The 13,818-nt window shown below is 32.8% G+C and overlaps 2 long non-coding RNA genes across 5 annotated transcripts in view; one reads left to right on the top strand and one right to left on the bottom strand.

Annotated features, from left to right (window-relative positions):
* The window catches only part of LOC127153885 (uncharacterized), a 42,589-nt gene extending 30,965 nt beyond the window's left edge, over positions 1 to 11,624 (bottom strand). The window contains exon 1 of one of the 4 annotated variants that reach the window (XR_007825362.1): positions 11,549 to 11,624. This is a non-coding gene — a long non-coding RNA (uncharacterized LOC127153885). Of the gene's footprint in view, positions 1 to 1,412; positions 1,647 to 2,180; positions 2,344 to 6,366; positions 6,587 to 11,548 lie in introns of those variants that run through there. The other 3 variants (XR_007825359.1, XR_007825360.1, XR_007825361.1) reach the window with 3 other exon arrangements.
* Positions 1 to 13,818, top strand: part of LOC127153897 (uncharacterized) — a 58,539-nt gene that overhangs the window by 33,379 nt on the left and 11,342 nt on the right. The gene's annotated exons all lie outside the window — the stretch shown is intronic.

Here is a 13,818-nt window from a genome sequence, read left to right as displayed (position 1 = left end):
TTAGTTTGAACATTTAAATGTGTTTTAAATGTTTCTTTCAAAACGGAAGCAACAATTCCATGTTTGCCAATCATAAAATGCAACATTCCCTTAACATTTAAAAAACTGACGTTTTGAATTTTAGAGATCACTGCATTTTCATAACTTAATGGAAATGTTAGCAAAACACCAATGTTCAAGAACATTTAATATGTGACCCTGGACCACAAAACCAGTCATTTTTTGATTTCATTTTTTTTTAATTGAGTTTTATACATTATAAAGAAGCTTTCCATTGATGTATGGTTTGTTATGATATAGGACAATATTTGGCAGAGATATTTGATAATCTGAAATCTGATGGTGCAAAAAATAAAATATTGAGAAAATCACCTTTAAAGTTGTTCAAATAAAGTACTTAGCTTTGCATATTACTAATCAAAAATTAAGTTTTGATATATTTACAGTGTGAAGTTTACATAATATCTTCATGGAATGTGATCTTTACTTAATATCCTAATGATTTTTGGCATAAATGAAAAATCCATCATTTTGACCCATACAGTGTATTGTTGGCTATTGCTACAGATGTACTTGTGCTAATGGTTTTGTGGTCCAGGGTCACATATGGATACTAACGAACATTTGAATGATTTTATGGACTCTTAGAAAAACAAAAGATGTCTCTGGAGCAGTACATTTTTCAAAAGGTACACTTTTGTACCTTTTAGGTACTAATATGTGCATTTAAAGTACCAGTATGTGCCCTTTAGGTACAAATAACAGCTTTTCTACATTTGTTTAGTCAGAGTGTGAAAGATATCAGTCTTGCATTTCCATATTATTATTCTGATCCATGCAGAACAAACTGATCTGTCCCATTGCCAGTGTTTGTACAAAAACGTGTATGTCCAAATATTCCTTGTCCATGAATGCTATTAAACATTAGGCCATCTGACTTTGCATTACTTTCAAAACGTTAGCACAAAAACGTGTTCAGAACGTTGGCATAACGTTCTTGCAACATATTTTTGTCAGTAATATGGATAACTGAAGTACACTTTGAATGATATCAGTTAAGCTGGCTCATGCATTTCTGTATTCTGATCCAAAATAAACCGATCTGTGCATTATATCCCAGTATAAACGTGAATATTCATAGAAACGTGGCAGATTCTCAAATCTGACATTGGTCTGTTTTACTTTGGATTACTTTCTGCGTGTTCCGCTATTAACACCGCGTGAAACGAGCCCGAATCGCGCTGCTCTCGTGACGCGGAGCCGCGGACCAACCCACCGGCGCTCCGTTAACCGCGGCGCGACAACAACCGCACAAAAGACCGACACCGAGATTCGCATCAGGCTCGAGCCAGAGCAAAATACAACACACACGGGCAACACCGTCAAAGGCCCTCGGAGGAACAGTCGTGCACCTGAAACAAGCACGCGTGATGAGGAGTGATGCATGCATGCGTGCGTTCTTTGCGTACACACGCTCCCCGAACGCAATATGCGTCATTAGCGGATTCCACACACATTTCTGTTGTAATTCAGTTTTAGGCATGCATTCTGTCCGTGCACTTCCATAAAAGCATCTGTGACGCGCTGGGTCCGCGTTCGAGCCCGGTTTTCTGTCTCTCCGCGTCTCCGGCTCTGCGGTTCATGAAGTCAGTGGGATTAGTTTCTACATTCGGTTCTCTAGCTTTATGATATTTCATAAACTCATACAGCTAGATAACCAAAGAGAAAAACTAGCCCGTGCGTGTTAAAGGGGCCGCGGCGCTCCGGATGGAGTCTGTGTTTGCGGTCACATGTGCCAGCGACAATATTGAGAATGAAGCGCTGATGCACGACTGTTTCACCACGATTCACAACTCAGTTAGGACTCAAGAAACAAACGGTGAGCTTTTAGACATCGGCTTCATTCAATCTCATTTCTATTCATCAACATAAGGCAATTTAATAAAATCTCCTTCTCTCTCTCTCTTTCATTCACACACATACACACACACACAGCAACTCAAATTAACTCAGTAGGTTTGTGTTGTGACCAAAAACAGACCATTTACAAGAACTGATCAACATATTTTCATATTCACTCTAAATACTCTGTTAAAACCTAACATAGTTTGTAAATGCATGCATTTGCACCTGCATGGATGCTTTTAGAGATCAAAATGAGCTATTTAAACTAGACATACCTCACTTTCTGATGCTCAGGTCATTTGTTTCACTCCACATGCTTTTAAAAATCCAAAGTGTATTGTTTAAGGCTTCGGTTGGTGTTTTAATGATGCCAGATAGGCCTGAACATCTGACTAAAAATGAAACACACATGCTTCCATCTTCAGAGCAGCATCTAATGGAGCAGAAGCAACTGACCTCATTACAAATGAAAAGCCCAGCCCACATCCTGTGACTCCGCCTCTTCTTTCTCACAAATCTACATAGGCTATTATTTCATTAAATGGGGACACAACATAGACCTCCATTGTTTTTATATAATGTTCATTATAAATGCTGTAGTCCAATGCTGAAAGAAAAGCTTTGGCATTTTTAGAATAATACACACACACACACACACATACCCACACACACACATACCCAACTGCAGTTTGATTGAGATTAATTGGAATGTACAATAGAAAAAACATGATTGAAAATTGTTAAAAATTGAGTTATTTGTTTTGCAAAGAAACTCTTCATATATATATATATATATATATATATATATATATATATATATATATATATATATATATATATATATATATATATATAATAGAAATTATTTTTAAATTATTTTAAACTATTTTAATGATATATTATAGCATTTTAATATATGCATAATTATATATAAAATTTAATAATGACATACAAACAAACACATGCAACATATAATATAATATATAATAAACTGAATTAAAATATTGTATAACAACATATGCACAATTTAATTGTGAATTTAATGATTGAATCTATGTTTATTTATTGGGAAAAATTATAAATAAAAAATGGATTCAATCTTTATATGTGTGCATTAAAATCACATTATTTTAAACATCCTACTCTACACACCTACTCTTACAGATGCTGTTTTTCTCATTTTACGCTGTTATTCATTTACCGTGTTTCATATTTCCATAGAGGCCCAGAGTCACTCCATGAATAGCATTCGTTACCATGACAATAAAATTACTACAATGAATGTGCTTTTCAAATGACAATGACCGCGAGACTGTGAATTTGCAGCGTGCGCTGAATATAGATATAATTCATCCAGACAAACTCTAAAATAACAGCGGACATCAGCCTCAGAAATAACAGTTGATTTGAATGGATGATGCTGAGTAATCGGATTCATTTCTGATTTTACACACGAGCCTTTGATTCCCTGTATGTCAGAGTCAATTATCGGCATTATTTGGGCCTTCATAATTTGCTAAAGTAGGTTTTATGATCCTGACTTGTGTTTAGAGGCTTTCAAGTACGACAGTCCTCATAATGCGCTAGGCCTATATTTAGGTGAAATGTTTAGACCACGTCATCAAAGATGCACACACACACACACACACACACACACACACACACACACAGGAAACATAATGGAATCGTCCACATGTCTATTGGTTTACATGGTGGAATGTTCCATTCTCTGCATATACAGTGTCATTAACACACACACACACACACCTATACAACAGCTCTAGATCTAAAATTGGTCTGGAATAATAGCGAGTCACCAATTTGCATCATTTATGATTCTACAAAACGGCCTGCCATGCCGTTGTTCATGTTTAAACAATCTGAGCATCAGAACAGAGTCATTTTAATCGATGGAGAGAAAAAAGAAAGTGTTTATGAGGAGTTACTGCGAGCGGATGATTTAACGAGCTCAATAAAACACAAACACACCTCATTTGTCCTTTCATCGCCACATTCTTAGAATTTTACATTTATGGGCTACTTAATTTCTAATTGTTTTAATACATTTGGAAGAGCATCTCTCTACACTTTTCTCTTTCTTATTTATCTATGTCTGTTTAATGTTTTGTCAGAGCGAAATTACAAAAATAACCTGCAGTTTAATATCATAAAAATACACTGACTCCAAATAAACAGACTATAACATTTGGAACTAAATTAAATAAATATCTACACCTCTAATAAGCTGCAAATGTGATTCGTTTTTGCTGCGGTTTGTATAAAAGAAAGAACATTTTAGATTATTTTTCTAAATCTTTCCTCTTTTCCTTTTACATTGTAAAATTCTCTTTTTGTTTCTTTTCTTTTTTTGCCTGATTTCCCGTTTACTTTTCTCTTTTTTGTCTTTTTCTCGTTTTTATTCTTCCCTTTATGCTTTCATTTATCGTCAGAAAAATATTTTGCGTTTAGTTTCGATTTTACAGAATGATTTACGTGTAGATTTAAAGGAACTTTTTTCTTAAAAAAGAAGACTTTTATGATGTTCTAGTGCAGTTTTTAATGCCTTACACAGTTTTATATGTGCAAACCGAAAAGCGTCTTTTAAACGTTCGATCAGGACAGTAAAACACTGTTTAATATTGTTTTTAATAAGTAGCAGGCATCAAACAACTTGTTTCCTTTTAAATATAAGTTATAAAACACCTACTGTCAATAGTGTATGTTCGAATAAATTAATTGTTTCTTGCATTTTAGCTAGAAAAGGTGCTTTTGTATTTACTAGGATAATCTAATATTAATTCAGAAGTGCTAAAGCGAAATATTGTATAAAAGCAATGTGGATCGAACAGAAATTCGTGTTAAAATACAGATGTAAATGCATCTATAGAGCTTCAGTCTGAAAGCACCTGCATTCTCACGAGCTGATGCTACAGGTATTAAAAAAAATATAAAAAATGATCGAAACATACGCTATTACCAAGACACGTGAAGTCATTGTGAGTTTACTGACGAAAAAGAAAAAAAGAGAATTGCACCTCCTAAACGACACGTTTATTAATGTGCGTGTATGTGTGTTTATATTAACCTAAACTTCTTTTGTGTTCATATTTTACATTTTACGAGCATCCTTTTGTGCTAAAGGTGTCTGTGATCTTCTATATTTTCAGCGTGCATTAAATTATCTGCGCCAAACAATACAAATAAAGCTGCTGTGGAACTAAGACGTTCATAAATAAAAATGTTTTGATGCAAAAAATGGCTTCCTCAGAAATAAATAAATTGGCCTGAATAAATAATGCATCATGAGACATCAAAGGCTTTTCTTATGATCCTGATGATCTTGACAGTGAATATATGCAGAGAGAATTGAAGGCCTCATCAGCACCTGTTGATCTAAAACTGCACGAAACACACCAGCAATCACATCAAATAGAGATATACATTTACAAAAAATTGCTTTATAAATGTATAGAAAAAATATATAAAAAAGATTGCATAAATATCTATTTCTATTGAATATATCTGTGGAAAACAAAATACATTTAGTATTAAAAATTAAGTTACGGCAATTAAAAATATGCCAAATCAAAAAACAACAATTGTTTATTGAATATTTTAAAATAAAAATAAATTGTAATTTGTGTAATATATTTTTTTATTTCATAAACAACCTGAAATAAATTATTAAAATAAAATTCGACTAATTAAAAGCACATCTTACTAAATATATCTTTTCTTTTCATCAAGAACCGCAAGAAAACGCGACTGTCATTATTCATCAGTCCATTGTTCCCCACAAATAATCCTCGCCAGAGAACCGTGTGAAAAAAACACCACAAACAAGTGACCGAGAAAAATGAGGCCTGAAGAAAGAAGTCAACATCAAGTTCAACAACGAGCTGTTCCTCATTATCATGACAATATAGTCTGGGAGCAGCGAGGGGCCACAGACACACGAGAGTCTGGCGACATTTTCCCATGAAGAGCCCGAACTCGCATCTGAACACACACAGGAGCATCAGGCCTCAGACACACATTCCTTCTCTACACCGCTCTCCAATGTTAAATTAAACGCGTTATTTGTTGGAATGAGTATATTTATACACAAATTATGAATGTGATATATTGCATGGCACATTTGTTTCAGTGCGATGAGCAGAAAACATTGCAGAATAGCACTTTGTGCTTTCGAAGAAATCATTAATGCAACAACAGAAAACTGAGAATGCAATTGCATATCTTTAGCTAAAATAGTTTACGGAGTTAACTTTAAATGCACAACGAATTGCATTAAAAATCAGAAAGTTCAAAAGTGTTTCAATCTATCCAACACTTGCAAAACGAATAAATGCACGTTCAATTAAACTCTTTAAGCGTCTAACTCTGGTTAAAATCTGTGCTGATTTAATGTGCAATGCAAAGCACTGCGAATGCACATGCAGGCTTGAGGTAAATGCTCACCGTGTCCTCATGTCTTCAGCTCCAAATGAAAGTGAAGGATGAAAGTTAAAGCAGAAGCAGCTCTGAGGCTCTGCAGCATCACATGCACAGCTAAACGCTCCTCCATTGTGGCTCGTTTGCTTTTGTTCCAGCTCTGCGTGCGCAAGCCTCTTTCCTTTCATTCATTTACATCCTTTAGCGTTTTTGTTCGTCAGCAAACAAGCGCCGAGCGGAGAGCCGAAAGAATGATGGACTGAGAGCGAGAGAATGAGATAGAGAACAGAAGGGGAGGGGCTGATACAGAGAGAGAGGGAGAGAGAGAGAGGGAGGCACAAAGCGAGCATCCATTACTAGCGAAAAGGACCATTGCAGCAAACTGTGTGTTGCCAGGGAAAACTGCGCGTTTTATTCATGCAACTCACTAATTTTGATAATTCAGTGAGTTGGTGCATCACATGGTGAAATTGTCTTTACTAGCTTTCAAATGACTTCATGAGCAAAAAAAAAAAGTGCATTCTCTTGCATTTGATCATTATATGCATTAAACCCCGTGCATTGACTGATGCAAAAGCTCAGTCTTAATTGCATGCAAAAATGACACATGGAGTCACACATGCTTCACGTGTGCAACAGGACACACATGTCTGGAGCAGATGCATGACTCGCCATGTTGAATAACCCAACAGCGCAAACGCGAGCTCCGGTTGGTCGGTGTCGGTGTGGCGTGTGCGATTCACGCTGAGCGCGGCGCATTCAAACCGGTGAAGGCGTGAAGAGAGAGTGATTATGCATATCATGGATAAATGACAGAAAATAAGCCTAATTGCAGCAGTTATGCATTATAGGCTGTATAAATTAATTAATCGAAATAAGCATTAAAAATAGCATAAAAGTGGTGTTTGAATAATTCTTTGTATTTTTAAAAGTTTCTTTCCTAAACGATTTGATTGCAATCAATTTATTTGGAATTTTAACTGTGCAAATTACCCGCAATTTTAGATTAGTTTCAGTAATTTGAGAGGAAAGCAACAGAGCCCCGAGTTAAAACTGAATTTAAAAAATTGCATTATATTTAAGTTACATAATTTAACTTCGCTTATACAATAAATATAGTCAAAGCAATGCATTTGCTTTTTTAACAGTTCAGTTAAACTGATGAATCAAATATAGACACACTACATTTGTATCGTATTATATTATATATATAATATTATATTCAACTTGATGATACCATGTTAGCTCACATTGCAACATTATGCGTTATAAAACATCTATAGAAACAATTCACCCATCATAAAACGACAACAGAAACAAACAAGTACATCACGTCGTTCATTGAATTGATATTGTGAATTCAGAATCATTCTTCTTGCAGAAATTCATGAATGGTGACATCAATCATCAGAAATATAATAGCAGTTTTTAACTGTACAATGACACTGATTTCACATTTTTATCGTGCCTGAATCTGGTCTCGTATCAAATCATCATAATGCGACATGAAGTCGTGAAGGCCTCAGAAATTGATCACATTTATTGCACAGAATAAGGTCGTTCTGCAGAGAGAGGAAACGCGATGACGTCATTCTGTCCTGTATCTAATTAACAAACATCAGCGCTCACCTCAGCTTTGTGTTGCGTATTTTTTAATACATCTGTTTATGACATTTTTCGGTTAAAGTAATTGCGTTTAGCATTGTCTGTTAGATTTGTAGGCTATACAACATTTATAGTTAATAAATGAGAGAAAAATGGGAAGCTGCACACATATATAAATATTACAATATCATTATATAGAATTATAGTTATTATTTAAACACTTTTGGGTAAACAAAATCTAAAAATGCTTCATTCTCCTTTAAAATATTTAATCTTCTTTTTTTTTTTGTGAAGAATTAGTGTTAATAATCGAATGTTTTACAAGCTCGTCATTTCATGAAGATATAAATAAAGAAATCTTTTTTATATAAGTCTGTTAATTCTGCAGATTAAAATGTAAAGTCATTAACATTCAAACGTTTTAATTAATTCTGAGCTCTTGATTATGTGAATGATTAGAAATTCTGCTTCAGGAGTTTACAAAACACGAACAGCTAAAATTGCTCATTTACAAAATATACAAAAATTGGAATAAAAACGAAGTTTTCATTTTTACCACCCTTTAAGATATAAAAAAATGTTTATAATTCAACAAACGTTAATTTAGAATTCCGTTCGATTATTATGAATGACATCATAATATAAAGATTCGTCCTGTGAATATTTCAGATTGACAAATCAACAAACAAATACATACAGGATCGAATTAAAAAGGTCGGTCGTCAAGACGAACTCTTTTCCATCATAATTATTTATGAACGTGAATGACCCTTCACCTTCACCCAGAGACCTTCTATAAAGAAATTCAGGAACTACCTGTTCTCTCCTAAACCAAAACACACTCATTTAAAACAAAAAAGAAAAATACTTAGCATGCAAGAAATACAAAATTAGGTGTTGCATCAAGATGTGTGTGTGTGTGTGTGATCACAGAGAAATAATATTCAGACTTACTTTCATGCAATTACTGTGAACCTTCCTAAATGTCATTTTTATAATGTGTGTGTTAAGCTTTTTCTAGTACTGATTACAAATGACTTGAGGTATATGTTAATCTACTGTCTTTATAACATTTTTTTAGGTGAAGCCACAGTGCTGAGTAAATTGCCTTTTCATAGTTTAAATGGAAAACTAAACATGACATCTTTTAGTATTAAATTCATTTTCTAGGATTATTTATATTATATTTGGTATTTATTATATTTATAGGAGAATATAATAATTTTAAAAGACATCTGTGTTTCTCAGGCGGTGTGCCTTTTATTATCAAATTAATATAAACCATTTTTTGTTATTTTTTGTTACTTTTTTATTTTTTTATTTCTGTGTTTTGTATTTCATGGGTATATTAATAATATTCCCAGTAATTCATGACATATACTATGCATTCTATAGACTATTATTTGTTGGTAATTTAAGAAAGAACATCAAAAGTGTTCTTACTTTCATTAGTATTTGGCCGATAAAATATTTTAATGATTTTAATCCAGAAGCATCAGTGATTGTGATATTTATTTGTATTTTAAATAGTTAGTTTCATGCAATAATTTTATTAGCACAAACACAGCACAAACTGTAAAAATAAACATGTCAGTCATCTAAATGTGGATTTTTATTTCTAAAGAACCATGTTTTTTTAACTGCACTAACTTTGTTTACCTCCCACCTTCATGCATTAATCTCACTGAAATATTAGAATGCAAATAACACAACACCTGCAACCTATTTGAGCCATTTCCTAAAATGTTTTAACATGCCGAACGCTAAACAGGCATTTATGCAGGAGCTGCTCACCTGTGCTCACTTCACACCTGTATCTGCACCTGAAAGCTCACGACTAATGAATCAACAAACAGTTCATCTAAATACAGGTATGAAACAAACCCAGCATGCAACTCACACTATTAAATCTAATAGGCTAATATAAGATATTTCACACACTAATGTAAAAATAGTAGCTAATCACAATATCTTGTACCATCGCAGTGCACCTGAATGGAGTTTTACGAAGTGTTTTTATTCTGTTCATGAAGTGTGTGACTGCCACTCCAATATAAAGATTCTCTGTGTTTGCATTCAGACGTCATTTGATGGAAACCGAATTATTTCACCTTTAACTTTTGCTTTCTTGCCTATAGAAACAGTGGGAAAGAATATTATGCATCACAGACTAAACATACTCAGATTTTATTTAAAACAAATCCCCAAAACATCCTGAATGTCATGAGAACATAATGCAGAGTCCATGAAATTCGGTTTGAAAGGAGCAAAATAATCAGCAGAAAAGGCCATTTAAACCTGTTTCTAAGAAACACTGTAAACGTTTTTTTTTTTAAGTTGTAGAAAACCAGTTTCAGTTTTTCTACGACTTACTGCTGTAACTTGTCTTTTCTCTGATTATTCATGAAAAATACTAACAATTTCAAAGTGAAAACTGCTTCAAAATAAATCCCACACCACATTTTTTTCCAATGTCAAGGACTCTAAATATCCCAACAAACACAAACCCCATTAAATACATTTAAACAGCTCACAGTAGCTTGTATTTTCACATAGTGAATGCAAGAGGTGTTTTATGATGTTCTTCACAGCTCATCATCATTTAACGGCTGTGATTGGATGAGAGATGCTGTCACATGATCAAACGCTGAACTCTCATTGCACACAGATGTTTACAGTCACACTGAATTAAACACATTTAGAATTATTTGTCATAAAATGACAAAGACTTCCAAAAAAAAAAAAAAAAAAGTTTAACATGGAAAAGATGCGTGCAGTGTGTAAATGCACTTGTAAAATTATCCAGTTAACTTCTCATGCAGCAATGAGATTAAAAGGAGTCTCTTGCTTCTTAAATGCTTAAAAAGCTTAAAAGTAACCTCACATGCTTCTTAAGAACGGCTCAAAGTGTGCTCAGATTTGCCAACATTTGCAATCAAACGTCAGAGATCTCAAAATGAACACATACATTTTAGGAAGAAATTTAGAAGCAATATCTGAGCCAAAGTTGATAGTTGAATTAAACATAAGTGAAACATACTTTAAATGGTTAAATTCTTCAACTGGGTTATCATAGTTAACCAAAACTAGAGATTAAAACCTTTAAAAATGTTTTTGTTGCTTGAAATAAATGTTTACTAAAATAAAATATTTTAAAAAAACTTAGTTGCCATTTCTCATTTTAATTTATACATTTATTTATATATTTAAAACATGATTTATTTATTTGCTTGATTGACTTTTTTGATAATTTAAAACTTGATGTATTAAAAAAACAAACTAAAACTGAAATAAAATGAGTACAAACTATATAGACATATTTACAAAAACAGCAACAAAATTACAAAAAGAAAACGGAAAAAAATAAAAACTGGCTCAAAATGTAAATAACTATAAACTACGCTGTTAAACAATGCTGTTCTTTACAATCACACAAATCCTTAGTTAAACACCTCAAGGCTTAACTTTTACAGTGCTTCAGATTCATTCTCATTTTTCTCAAACAAACAAAAAAACAAACAAACCAAGACATTCATATCTTTTCCAGCTCTTACTAATAATCCGCACAATAATTTCCCTTAATTTTTGAGAAGAGCATCCTTACTTGTTGTGATTGTCGGAGCGCTTACAGGTCGTGTGTGTCTGGACTGAAGCAGATGTGATTGTCTTGAGTCCTTGAGAACGTCTCGGCGTTTTTCTCACAGCTCTGCTCTTTTAATTGAAGCAGGCGGGGGAATATGTTAATGAGGGCTGACACTCACTTCTGCATGATAATAGCAGGGGCCAAACTCACGTCTGGGATCCCAGACGATTCCGACGGTCAAGTTCAAGCTCAAGTCTGAGGCTTCGCAACCAACTTGTGGCCCGTTTCAATTCAGCGGCACAAAACTACAGCAGGTTCTTCAGCTCCTCTCAATAGAGCAGAGACGGCTTTAGCACACTTTAATGAGTTCACCACAAACATCTGAAAACAAACCATTCAAAGACAAAAATTTGCATGCACAAATGTGCAATTTCAGAGCATGTTTTGATTGAAATACTTTAGATTTTACAAATGCTGAACTGCAATATATAGAACTAGAATTATCATTATGTTTACATGCATTAATCTAAACTTTGCTGCATAGTCCGTCATAAAAAATACACAAAGTATGATGATTTCAGTGTATATGAGAAAATCTTGAAATTCTGCCATTAAATGAACAGCAAAATAAACATTTTACAAATGTAGAAATTGTATTTATGGTATTTATCATTTTACACATTTATGCAGCAATTATAGGGAGTTTTATTTGCTTCATTTTATTTGCTTAAATTATTAAGTATTTTACATGAACTGAAACATTTTTATCAAAATGAAGAAACTTGTCATCAGAGAAAAGGTCCAGCTTTTTCCTCTGCTACAGATCACATTTGTAAATCTCTATATAATACTACATAATATTTCATTAATGTCATTTTTGTCATTTGCAAATGCATGAGCAGACATTTCCCAGACACCCTGTGTGGTGTGTGTGTGTGTGTGTGTGTGAACAGTCTATACAGACAGACTTCAGACATGAACAAAGACTGCAGACACACACACACACGTTTACATTTGCATAGATTTCTATTGTTTTTATATACAGCTAAATATAAATACTGTAATCTAGCCCACACACACACACACAATTACGCAGTTATCAAAATTAGGAAATTGCAAAAACTTTTATTATTTTTACATACAAATAATTATAAATAAAACAGAACACTTTCTGCATTTTTACAATTAAAAAAATATTTACTTTTTTTTTACTATTTCTTTATTTATTAATTTTTTTTTACATATTTAAAAATGTATTTATTTATTTATTTTAGGGCTGTCAAATGATTAATCATGATTAATCACAGTTATTCGCATACAAAATGAGTTTGCCTAATATATGTGTGTGTACTGTAATTATTATGTATATATAAATACACACAAATGAATGTATATATGAAATATTTTTATTAATATATAATAGAAATTATAAAAATTATAATAAATACATATACTTGTAAATATTTCTTAAATATATACACAAATGTGTTTGGATTTATATATACATATAATTACACACAGTACACACACATATATAAGGCAAACTCAAACTTTTATTTTGTATGCGATTAATCGCGATTAATTGTTTGACATCCCTTTTTTTTTTTTTTATTTTATTTTATTTTATTTTAATTTATTTTATTTTATTTTTGCAAAAACACATCTCCAAACTGAGGCTTTGGGAGATTTTGTTAGGTTTAGTTCATTTCTACATACAAATCTGTTACCAGAACACACACACACACACACATACATGTACAGTCATTTTTTTTTATTCCAAAAAGTAGTTTTCCTCCTACATTTTATGGTTAAATGTGACTAAGACATGTTTCCATCTTCCATAACATGAATTTTTATATATTTTATTAAGGCTGTGTGTAAGTTTGTGTGTGTGTGTGTGTTTTTATCTGTTTTTGCAAATAAACTCTTCAGATATACAGTACATTTATCAGTGTTTCTAAAATATGTTTTATGTTCTTTATCTAAAACATAATTTATTTCTTTCCTTTGATTTTGGGATGAGATATGCCATGTTTTGACTGATTTTGTGAGAACAATTCAAATTCATGAAAAGTAATGTTTGGCAAACTTTATATTCTCATATATCATGTTTTTTAATGAAGTTACTCTAATGGAATACATGTTGTATGGATATAAAATATACCAATATTCAGATGTGATGATTCTACTCTATAGGCCCAGACTATCAAACACTAAAAATACTCTCACACACAATCTACAGTGATTTTTCACAGTGAATCCATCAGTTTCTCTCAAAAATGACTCGAAAT

This window comes from Labeo rohita, chromosome 2, assembly GCF_022985175.1.
Source record: "Labeo rohita strain BAU-BD-2019 chromosome 2, IGBB_LRoh.1.0, whole genome shotgun sequence".
In the NCBI taxonomy this organism is placed as follows: Eukaryota; Metazoa; Chordata; class Actinopteri; order Cypriniformes; family Cyprinidae; genus Labeo; species Labeo rohita.
This window is presented reverse-complemented; position numbering and strand designations above follow the sequence as displayed.